Here is an 11548-nt window from a genome sequence, read left to right on the forward strand (position 1 = left end):
TTACATCATAGAGTGAGAGAAGAAGCACTAGACTTGTTATTCAAAGCTAATCAGTTACTTTTGGCTAATTCTTATGACCCAGACAGCATATATTGTTTTGGTACATTGTCTTCTAAAGTAACCTAAACAGTGTACTTTGTTGACGCACTGTTTTCTAAAATTCTGCACGTACTGTAGCACAGCAGTTACATCCTTGAAATATATTATCTAAAAGCACCAATATATTTTTTGCAAAGCTCTCTACATTTTAAGAATCAATTTACTTATTAGATTTCCACTTCAATTCCCTCCTTTTTATTCTTGAAAATGATTAAAAGTTAGATTCTTCATATGGACTCCCAGGAGGCTCCCATACTTCGGATTCTTGCATTCTTATCAGAACATACTGATGTGCAAACATATTCATTACCATATTTCAAAGCAGTGGAATAATATATGTCGTACAGCAACACAAAAACAGGAAGACAAGTATCACAGCTACTATAATTGGTGTTAGTAACTTAAAGAAAAACATTCCCCCTGGCCCAAACAGTGATTCTAACCAGGAGAGAAATGGGTGAGGCTCTAGAATGAGGCATTAAAGCACATACATAACAAGATGCATTAAGTTCCTTTACTTTTACAGTATGATTTATAAGTTTATACCACATATTACTCATATCCCCCTCATTATCAGTTTCATTCAGCCAGTTTGTATACAAAGAGGCTTCGCGTTTAGATTCTTCCTCTTTCTGGGTGGTGACAGGCTTCCACACAAAAAGGAAAAAAGCTGTGCACATCAGTACCAAGCATGTGATCCCCATCTATCATGTGGAGACATCACTCCTGCGCTTTGCTCAGTTCGTTTGTGACCTTTTTACAGTGGGAAGCATGAATCCAGGGCACCCTTTCCGTGACTTTCACAGCAGTTGCAGTGGTCAGCAGCCTTGGTACGGCCCCCTCCACCTGAGTGAACACCATTTCTTTTTCCTGAAGTCTTTCACCAGAATCCAGTCTCTTTATTCACTCATTAGTTCTTACAGCACAGGTAAATCCCTGCGGGCTGGAGCCCAGCATTTTTCTTAGGGTTTTTTTTTTTTACAAGATTGGTCAACAGCTGGGTAATAACTCTTACAAAAATCTACACATTGTTCCACTGCCTCAGCTGTGCCGTTTTGCAGAACAATTCTAGCTGAAGTTGTAAAATTTGTCTTTGGTCCGTTCCTGCAAAACATCTTATTATGAACAAACAAACCATAATAATAATGTGCATCTATGGGAATCACTCCCAAGGGTAACCCCCCTTAAAACTATACTGTTCTACCCATCAGGTTCTGCCACTAGATAAGAAAACCTTTCCCATGAAATCATTTTTTGACCTTCATGATCCCTTCAGGGCGTACAATTAGCACAGAAGCAGCAGCTTTAGTCCACATGTTTTTCAAGCAGGATATTAACAGTATGATCATAACGAATAATACCAGACACACAAATATGTATTGAACCAGAGACCCTCTCCAGGTTCCTAGCACAGACTGTAGCCATGCACCAATGCCCCAATCATCTGGATTATAATTATGATATATATTTTTCTTCATCATAGATGTGCTTTGCTAAGTCATTAATTAGCTTTTTCTCATTTTAGTTAACAATGACGAAATGCTAGCGAATAAAATTCACAGTGACCGTGATGAAGACTAAATTGCTTTGCATTTTTATTTGAGTGAATTAGGATGAGTCAAAATGACCTGTTTGACTAAACTCAAACGGAAATTATTTTCATCACATGAAGTTGGCCGTTTACGCATTTACTTTCTGTCTGGCCAGTAGCAAGCCGGCTGCGTTGGGAATAATCCCAGAGCTGTAAGATTCTCACACAGCAGTAGCCCTGAGGCACCCCTCAGGGCTACTGCTGTGTGAGAATCTCCAGTATCAGGGTATGCTGCTCTCTCTCCTCTTCTCCTTTGTTGAGCTGCAGTTCTTTCCATTCGGTCTTCCCCACACCCCCCGTCATGAATCCCCATCGTGTGTTTATTGATTGCTACGTAGATAGACAATGAGATGTATACACTGTGCTAATTAGATTAAAGATTCAAATCGGAGCACCTTGATTAGAAAAAAGAAAAGGCGAGGAGATGAAATAAATGTTTGTGGTTCTCCTTGCTTTCAGCTGGAAGAAAAAGATTTGGAGTCTGAGATACTTTATATACGACGAGCAAACCAAGAAAAACTCTTTTATTATTTCAATATTACTGAAGATAAGGAAGCAGAATGTGGCTAACATTATAAATTGAAAAATGTCAACAAATCTGAAGCGGCATAAGAAGCGCAGAACCAGACACTTTCGCATCAAAAACATTTTACTCTGTAGCAAGGCAACAAATTAAACATTCAGAATTAAATGAAAATATTTTAGTTTGCATATCAGGAAAATAATCATTTAATGTCTGGGTTAGAGATTAACGTGTAAGATGTTAATTGCTCATTTAAAATGTGCTGCATTTCAGCTTCATAGTGGCGCTCTGTCAGAAATGTGATTTTTCCACATGTTTTTCAAGCAGGATATTAACAGTATGATCATAATGAATAATACCAGACACACAAATATGTATTGAACCAGAGAACCTCTCCAGGTTCCTAGCACAGACTGTAGCCATGCACCAATGCCCCAATCATCTGGATTATAATTATGATATATATTTTTCTTCATCATAGATGTGCTTTGCTAAGTCATTAATTTGCTAATAATTGTCTAGAATACAAGTACTGTTTAGTCTTTGCTCACCTAAACAGCTGTCTATCACCCTAATAGAGAATGGTCTAAAACTGTGATTATAGCGAGGAGCATACAGTTATTTCCATTCTAATACATCTGAGTTACACTCAGACTAAAAGCAGGGCTATTTACCTATGCCAATAAACCTAAATAATCACCTCTATCAAAGGGGATTACTCCCAAGAGCATCTTTTATAGCAATACAATCCCAACATGAGCTCTGATTATTATTTGTGGCTGACTGATAAAGTATTGATTCCATATCCCCATTTATAAAAGTAAAACTCCTTACACTTAACAGGTACACTGTCGCCCCCACCTCAAGAAGCTCAACAAACACAGAAACAGTGACAATATAATAATTAATGTTCACTCAGTCTCTGGTGCAGTGGTTCGGTGTCGGCGCAATGCGTAGATCCAGCGATCTCATCCTGTCACTCAGATGGCAGAGTTGGTAGTCAGTTGCACTTGATATGGTCCTTCCCAGCAGGGTTGCAACATCTGGCAGGGTATATCTTCCTCACCCACACCCACTCGCCAGGTATCAGGTCGTGTCTTCCCTCTGCTGGAGGTCTCCAAGCGTCCAGCACCTGTTCACCAGCCCCGTGCACCACTTCAATTAACAACCTACAATACTACAATAGAGAATTAGCAAATTCAACAATCCATTCGCCAAATTCATCCCTCCAGGAAGTTTCGTTGATTGGCCTGTGATGATATCAAACAGGCTCTATTACACAGTTCTGTTGCAGCTGTCCTGTCCCAGGAAATGGCATCTTTGTTTGTACAACAGGTCTTTAGGATACATGGTTTGCCTGATGACGTTGTCTCAGACAGGGGACCTCAATTTATCTCGGCCTTTTGGAAGGCTTTCTGTCAAACTCTAGGGACACATGTATCTTTGACTTCTGGTTATCATCCTGAGGCCAATGGTCAGGTGGAAAGGACCAATCAAAGCCTCCTGACCTTTTTGAGAGCCTTCACCTCCAGCTCACAGGATGATTGGTCATCACTACTTCCCTGGGCAGAATATGCCCACAATTCTCTTACCTCCTCCTCCACAGGTCTCTCTCCCTTCCTTTGTTCTTTAGGTTATCAGCCCACTCTCATCCCTGTCACACCTCCACTCACGGCAGTGCCGTCCGTGCAACAATATATTGCCAAACTGCGAAGGACCTGGAAAATGGCGAGGACAGCTCTTATTAAGTCAACCCAGCGCCATGCCAAATTCGCCAACCGACACCGCAGACCAGCCCCTCGTTTTCGGAAAGGACAGTTTGTTTGGTTATCTACACGGAACCTACCTATACATCAGCCTTCCAAAAAGCTTGGGCCTAGATATATCGGTCCCTTCCGGATTCGTTCCCGGATCACCCCGGTTACCTTCCGCCTTGCTCTCCCCCCTACCCTCAGAATCCACCCCTCATTTCATGTCTCCCTCCTGAAACCTGTTTACCGCTCGCCCCTTGCGGCTCCCCAACATGGCCCGCCACCTCCTCGTCGCATTCAGGGGCGCCCGGCTTATACGGTCCACAAGATCATTGACTCCAGATGGAACCGCGGTACCCTTCAGTATTTAGTCGACTGGGAGGGTTTTGGTGCCGAGGAGAGATCTTGGGTCCCAGAGAAAGATATTTTGGACCCTACACTAATCAGTGACTTTCACAGGGACTATCCTAATCGGCCGTCTCGGGTGTCGGGAGCCGCCCGTGAAGGGGGGGGTACTGTCACGACCACCAGCCAGCTGAGATCAACACGTAAGCGAGCCAATCAGCACCAGCAGGGGATTACTACTAACAAGCGCCGCCGCACGAGTTAACACACCTGCAATTGCTCTACCGTGCGGCACGCCGGGTTATTTATACCATTCGTACCTGATTCCTGTTGCTCGGTATTGAGTTCTCTACTTGTTGCTCAGCCTAGCGTTCTTACCCCTCTTTTGCCTTCCTGGAATTCTGCCTGCACCTTTTGCCTTCGGACTTCGGATCTCGTCTCGCCCCTTGGATTGTTTGCTATCATTGCCTGTTTTGGATTTGACCCTGTAGCTCTCTTTTCGACTACGATTCTGTCTCACGTTTTGGATTGTTCGCCACCAGTGCCTTTACCGGATCTCGACTTACCTTCGCCTTCGGACTACGACTCAGCTCCTGGATTTGCTCGGTACGTTTACTTACCTCCCTGCGACTCCTGCATCTGCATCGGATCCTTTTCACCTCTACAGAGCAGCGTTACAAATACTTGGAGTAGCCCGGCCTTATGGATTCCCTCATTAGGTAAAACAATCACAATATCACATAACTCTATTGAGTTAGTTTACATAAATGCTATTTCATGCAGTAATTCCTTATAAAAGGCTGCAGTCTGGGCCTAAAATAGGTCTGGGGTGTCCCCCACCCACATCAGTAGTTGAAACTGTACATCTTTTCCCAAGCAGACTGTGACAGCTTATATTTGCTTTAAACACAACCCTTGCACCCCTTCTCCTGTAGCCTCCTGTTACCCGTTAGAAAACGTTATATCACATCTTTATGCTGTTTTAGTCTAAAAACAGGACAGCTGTGCTCCTGTGTCCCCCAGTTACTGCACACTGTAAGATTATTTCACTTTTATTTAAATCCTGAGATAAATTTAGGAAGGCTACAGAGGGGTTTACTAGATTAAAACTGTTAGTTCACACACGGCTCTCGTTTCAGCTTCTGACGTGTTCTTTAATTGTGAAATCAAGCCTCTTTCTTACAATTACTCCAAAAAACAGTAACTGCACACCAGCTTATTAGTAGTTTTGTCTTTGGGGTTTTATATCTCGGTATAACATTAAAGTCGCACAATAATTTCGACAAACTGGCGGCTCCCTTTTCTCCTCCTTGGGAGTCTTTTTACCTCTCATTTGCAGCGCTCGCACTTCTGCATGCATGCTTCGCGAGTTATTAAATCAAATCTGTCTCCGCTGTCCGTAATATCAGGAAAGCATAGTTGTACATTCTAGGCAACATCAGGTTTTAACACACTCAAGTAAATTTGTTTTATTACTGTGGAAGTATCTTCGTTCACTTCCTTTTCATCGGCTAACCCCGAGTATACTATCCATAAAGCTATAAACATTTCTGTAAAATCTGAAACATCCTCACTTCCTTCTGCTGACATGCTGTTACTTTTCTCTAATCAGTTTTCGGTGGGTAATGCTCTTTCAAAAATCTCCACACTAATCCCCACCCTTCTCCCAGATTCTCTCTTAAGGCGTGATTTCTTTTTTTGCTGTTTCTTTTTCTGCATATATAACTTCGTTTCGTTCAGCCATTGCTTTTAGCTCTTCCATCAGGGATTTTTGCGTCTCATCTATGATATTCTGTTGAATTCTCAAATATTCCTCTAACTATTGTTTATTTTTATCCAAATGTTCATACACTTTTCTACATTCCTGTTCAGCCTAAATTCCGTCTGACAGTCAATATTTCTTTTAAGTTTCACTTTGGATTAATCAAACTTTTTTTTCTTCACACCAAACCATTTTCACGTCTCCCACGCGCCCCGCGGAATCCCCCAGTCGAGACAAACTGACGAAATATCACAGTTCGGGAACATGGACCAGGTTCCAAATCCTGGCTTTAAACACACAGTTGAATCGAGTTACCACCCTCGGCTCTTCTGCGAGTATAGTTCTAGTTACTACCTTCAGCCGTACTGCAGTCGTGTACCAGGATGCAACACCTGGATTTTTTCGCACGGGCAGGGTGAGACGCTATTCCTTCAGCAATCCCTCTTTTTCTACCCCACCTTCACAAAACAGGCATCTAAAAACACATACACCATTAACTCATTTTTCTGCTGTACTCGCTTCAGCTTCAGGAAAACCCTGAACCCACCACAGCAACATGGAGAGGACAAGGGACTTTTTAGAAAAGTGGAGTCCTTACCTCTTTTTAGAAGTGGCTGCCTAACTTTTCCTCTCCATGTTCGTGTGGTTTAATTTAGATGGATACTTCTTCATCATTTGGGTCACATATCCGCCAATCTGCCTCCTCCTTTTTAGAGGACGTTGTAAACCTTTAGGAACAATATGATCTAGCAACAAGGTTATGTCACTGTAATTAGGCTTAAGACAATCAAGAACAAGGCTTTCCTTTCTTCTAAATTCTTTACGGTCATCAGGCAATTTAGGAAAAGACTTAACTAATGCAAATAATTCACTAGGAGACCAATGTCAATGTACATATGCTGGAGTTCCTTCTGGACCTGGAAAAGTGCACATTGGCATTTCACGAACAAGTGAAAAGGCTTTGGCTCCGGACCGCTTTCTAATTTCGGTGGAGACTTTTTCTTTTTAGAAGGCATGGCCATGACTTTAGCTGCAGCTTGCTGTTCTTTAGTTTCAAGACTAGTCTTTTTTGAAGCTTCCCATTATTTCTGTGATTCCTCTTTCCATTACATAAGTTTTCCAATTCACTTTCTTTCCTTTCTTCTCCTTCTCTTCTAAGTTTCCCCTTCTTCAGGAAACTTCTTTTTCCTAATTCAACTTTCCTCTGTCCATTCTGATTCACTTACAAAGATCCTTCATAGTTATGGGCCCCTAATTATCATATATAAATTATGTGCAAGTTCCCTTACACCTATTACCCTAGCTTTACAGTTCATGAACATAAAACATTTTTTTTACTCTAACCCAGGCTATAATTGTTTCTCTAAATTTGTCGTACATGTACTTTTGCTGGACTGCTCGGTCCCATTTTCGTCTTTGAATTTTAATTTCCCATTTTTACCGATCGGTGCCTTACTTAGAACCTTATCACATTAACTACTCCGCAGAGCAAAAACCACAGGTCTGTGTTAAGATAAGTTCTTTATATGAGTCCCAGACCCGCGTGAGAACACCCCTGTGGCTCGCTTCTCAAGCTATTAATTTTTAAGGATAACTTACTGACGTCAGACAGCTGCCAATTCTCCAGATGCGTCTCTGGAAGGATAAACAATTTATCCTCCGAGGTTCGTCCAATTTTACTAAAATTATCCGTGTCTGGATGGAGTTTCAGCAGCCATTCGCGTTCAGGTTTGTGATCCCGGACGAGCCCCCAAATTGTCATGGAAATATAACTATCAAGGAAGCCACAAGAGAGAGTTCTCACCTAAGTAAGGTCTTTATTTCAATATTGCAATATTGGGAGCCCTGCTGCCACTTCGCAAAGTGCAACCAGAGACTCAATTTGTTACAAGCAGTACAGGGTTTTTATAAGACGTTGCGCTGTAAAAAAGCTCAGCGCTTTGCTCCTTCTAAAACTTCCCCTTTCCCTAAGACAAAACAGATTACATCATAGAGTGAGAGAAGAAGCACTAGACTTGTTATTCAAAGCTAATCAGTTACTTTTGGCTAATTCTAATGACCCAGACAGCATATATTGTTTTGGTACATTGTCTTCTAAAGTAACCTAAACAGTGTACTTTGTTGACGCACTGTTTTCTAAAATTCTGCACGTACTGTAGCACAGCAGTTACATCCTTGAAATATATTATCTAAAAGCACCAATATATTTTTTGCAAAGCTCTCTACATTTTTAAGAATCAATTTACTCATTAGATTTCCACTTCAACACGAAGAGGAGGAGTCACCTGGGTCAGGGGCAGTTTCCAAACTTGAGCTAAGGAGGTGTCGAGGAAGTTTCCATGGGTTGTTCCGAGTCTAGAGTGTTGGTAGGTGGTGGCCGAAGAACCTCTTGTATCTGTGTCTGAGATCTTTCTCTATTCCTCTGACATAGTCTAAACTCTAACTCTAACACCTGGGAAATTACTTCATCCAAGGTTCTCCCCGACTGCGGCATAGTTACCAGGCGATCCTTTATTTCTTCACATAATCCTTGCAGGAAAAAAAAAATTAGGACCTCATTATCCCAGAGAGTCTCTGCTGCTGCCACTTGAAAGTCTATGGCATAATCCTGTGCAGACCTGCAGCCCTGGCGGATAGATGAGAGGCGGTAGGCGGAGTCTTGACCAGCTGCGAAACGACAAAAAAAACCCTTAAATTTCTCTAGAAAGAGATCATAGTCCTGTACCTCAGGAGCCCCGCGATCTAGTAAGGCAATAGCCCATTCCAGCGCGCAGCCAGTTAAGAGAAAAACTACGAAGGCAATCTTGTCTTGAGGAGAAAAAAAAGTTACTGGATGGAGCCTGAAAACCAGCGCACACTGTGCCAAGAAGCCCCGGCATTTTGTAGGGTTGCCGTCATCCTGTCAGGAGGTGTGAGTGGAAGAGGTCGAGGAGCAGGTGTAGAAGCTGGCAGGGGCGGAGCCGAAGTGGCAGCTCCAGCGTTACTTACACTATTACCAGTAGGCGGCATTGCCGACAGGTGCGCAGAAATCTGTTGTACGGAAGCCTGTAACTGGAGTAAGGCTTGCCAGTGCTGATCCAAAACCGAGCGAATCTCCTCTTGCTCCGCTGGGTTCATGTTAAACGGCTCAGTATTCTGTTACGGATTCGGCCAGTGAAACCGAAAATGTGTAAATGTGAAAGAGAGAAGGGGCTTACATATAACATGAGGAGGTGTCATCAAGAATGATTACGATTTAGTGCTGCTGAGGCTGTTTGAACTTGATGTTTGCCATTCACTAATTCTTGTTCCATATGAAGTTACTGAAGAGAAGCTGGGGTGGAAATCAAATTCCACTCTCATACGTCCGCTGTCCAATCTCTCTGACTGAACACAGAGCTTAGAGCATCTTCTCCCCCACCCTTCCCTCCAGTCCAGGATCACTGGCACAGCAGGTCTCCCTGTAAAGGCCCTAAGTTACAGGAGCGCCACCTAAATGACAGCGATGAGCCCTGACCAGCACTGTTATTCTGTCTCTTTATGAATGTCAGATCATTGTTTCATTGTTAGAATGGCCTGCAGGTAATACAGCACAAGAAGCTGCTCAGGCATGGTGATGTCTTCAGAGGTGTGCATCTTCTTCAGTATCCGCTCCACATCTCTCTTTGCAGCCCTCAGCACCTTCCAGCAGTCACTGGCGCTCGGCCCAGGAGTCTGCAGCTGTCTGTATCTGTGGCAAAAGGAGTAGTACCATCAATGTCAATTCCCATCATGTACTGGAACCAGAAACCAACTGGAATCAGAGTTCCAAATGGAACATACCTCTTTCTGATTACTTCCTTTGAGACATCCTTGCTTTTTTTCTGCTGAATGTCCTTTAGGATGCTCTGGAAGATGATGATGATGTTAGCCAGGCTGGGATCCTCCTGTCTTAGGTTGGTGGCATTCAGGATGTAGCACAGGAACCGGTTGATATTTTTGATGTAATTAGCAATGGTTTGGTGAGACAGTCCAGTCATCCTCAGTTGGTAAAAAAAATTGCGTGTTTTGGGAATGTCCTTCACAAACATCAAGGATGCTTTAGACGGATCCATAAAAAACAGAAATCTGGAAAAGTTGTGTATGTAAAAAAAATGGTTTTAGGGTTTATTTTTAGGACAGGCACAATCTCAGATGGGTAAATTCTGTGCGAATGATTTAAAATATGTACTTTGTGAGCCTCTGCCCAGTTTTAAATACCTACCTCCTGAGAGCAGTTTACCACACCCAGGTCCTTGATAAGGTACTGTTTAAACCCAGCCAGGAGAGGAACATCCAGATTTTGTTTTCTGTATAGTCCAGCCCGGGCCACTCTCTTCCGGAGAGCCTGCTGATAACTCTTCACTACTGGGGTCCTGTAGGGATACAGGACACTAATCATAGAATGATTTCATACATTAGAGAGCCAGTGGAATTATTAATCAAACTGGAAACATTAGAGGAAAGTCTTACTGCTGCTCCAGTTCTTCAGACCTCCCATGTTCCCCTTCATCTTCCTCGTCCTCCTCAGTCTCTGGAGGAGCCTGCGGCAGCTCTTTCTGCTGGACAGCACGCGCTTCCTCAGGGCATCTGGAACTGTAAAAGTACCATTTCATAAAATACTAACCGAGATAACCGGTTTCAAAAAAGCCTTTGAAAATACAATGAAGAAATGGCAAAATTGTATCTCTCACCTTGCTGGTTTGTCTTCAGGTTTCCCACGTACAAAACAGCCCATGGACTCCACCAGTCTCACAGCTAGGTTCCTATTTGCCTTGTCAAACAATAGCTCTATGCTCTCGTAATCCACAACATGCCCATTCTTCAGGTGATTCATCAAGTCCTTCCTGGCCTGGCGAGAGGTCATCCTGATCTCCTCTGGTGTGGCTTGCTTCATACACGCCCCTCTTCAAGTGAGCAGGAAGCTGGTCAAATGTCCTCAGGCACATCTTGCATACCAGGGGAATCATGTTGGGTTTCCTAAGACAACATAGAAAAATGTTTGTCTATAGAAACAAGAGAAGGCCTACATTTTCCTAATTAAGCTTTCTCCCTAATTGTATTTTATCAGCTAGGTACATGATTCTGAAATAAAACATGACTTTGTAAAACAACAATGAACTCTTACTAGGTGGATGTTCCAACTGAAGCCATTTGAGATCTGTCCCCAGACGTCTTCAGATGTAAAAGACTGAGGGAATTTTCCTTTTCAAAAGATATATGAAGAATTAAGTCAACATTATTAATATCAGGGGAAGTCAAAATGAATTAGCTAAAACAATTCCCTTAGGTTCCCATCTAATTGCCAGCAACCATACCACCCTGCAACTCACAACTGGACACCCACTGAAGTTAAGCAGGTGTGAGCCTTGTCAGTACCTGGATGGGAGACCTCCTGAGAAAAACAAAAGTAATTAAAGTAAGGCTGCTGGAAGAGGTGTTAGTGGTGCCAGCAGGGAACGCTCACCCTGCAGTCTATG

At 42.8% G+C, this 11548-nt stretch overlaps 2 long non-coding RNA genes across 2 annotated transcripts; both read right to left on the bottom strand.

Moving 5' to 3' along the window:
* Positions 1-2196: 2196 nt before the first annotated feature.
* On the bottom strand, positions 2197-3966 carry LOC148641305 (uncharacterized). Its single transcript, XR_015929809.1, has 3 exons — positions 3806-3966; positions 3102-3390; positions 2197-3048 (listed from the first exon to the last, which is right to left on the bottom strand). It is a non-coding gene; the product is annotated as an uncharacterized LOC148641305 (long non-coding RNA).
* A 6378-nt stretch (positions 3967-10344) lies between these two features.
* LOC148641306 (uncharacterized) lies at positions 10345-10895 on the bottom strand. The gene is made up of 3 exons (XR_015929716.1): positions 10763-10895; positions 10542-10664; positions 10345-10444 (listed from the first exon to the last, which is right to left on the bottom strand). It is a non-coding gene; the product is annotated as an uncharacterized LOC148641306 (long non-coding RNA).
* Positions 10896-11548: the final 653 nt, after the last annotated feature.

This window comes from Lepisosteus platostomus, chromosome 24 (assembly GCF_059453375.1).
Source record: "Lepisosteus platostomus isolate fLepPlt1 chromosome 24, fLepPlt1.hap1, whole genome shotgun sequence".
Taxonomy (NCBI): domain Eukaryota; kingdom Metazoa; phylum Chordata; class Actinopteri; order Semionotiformes; family Lepisosteidae; genus Lepisosteus; species Lepisosteus platostomus.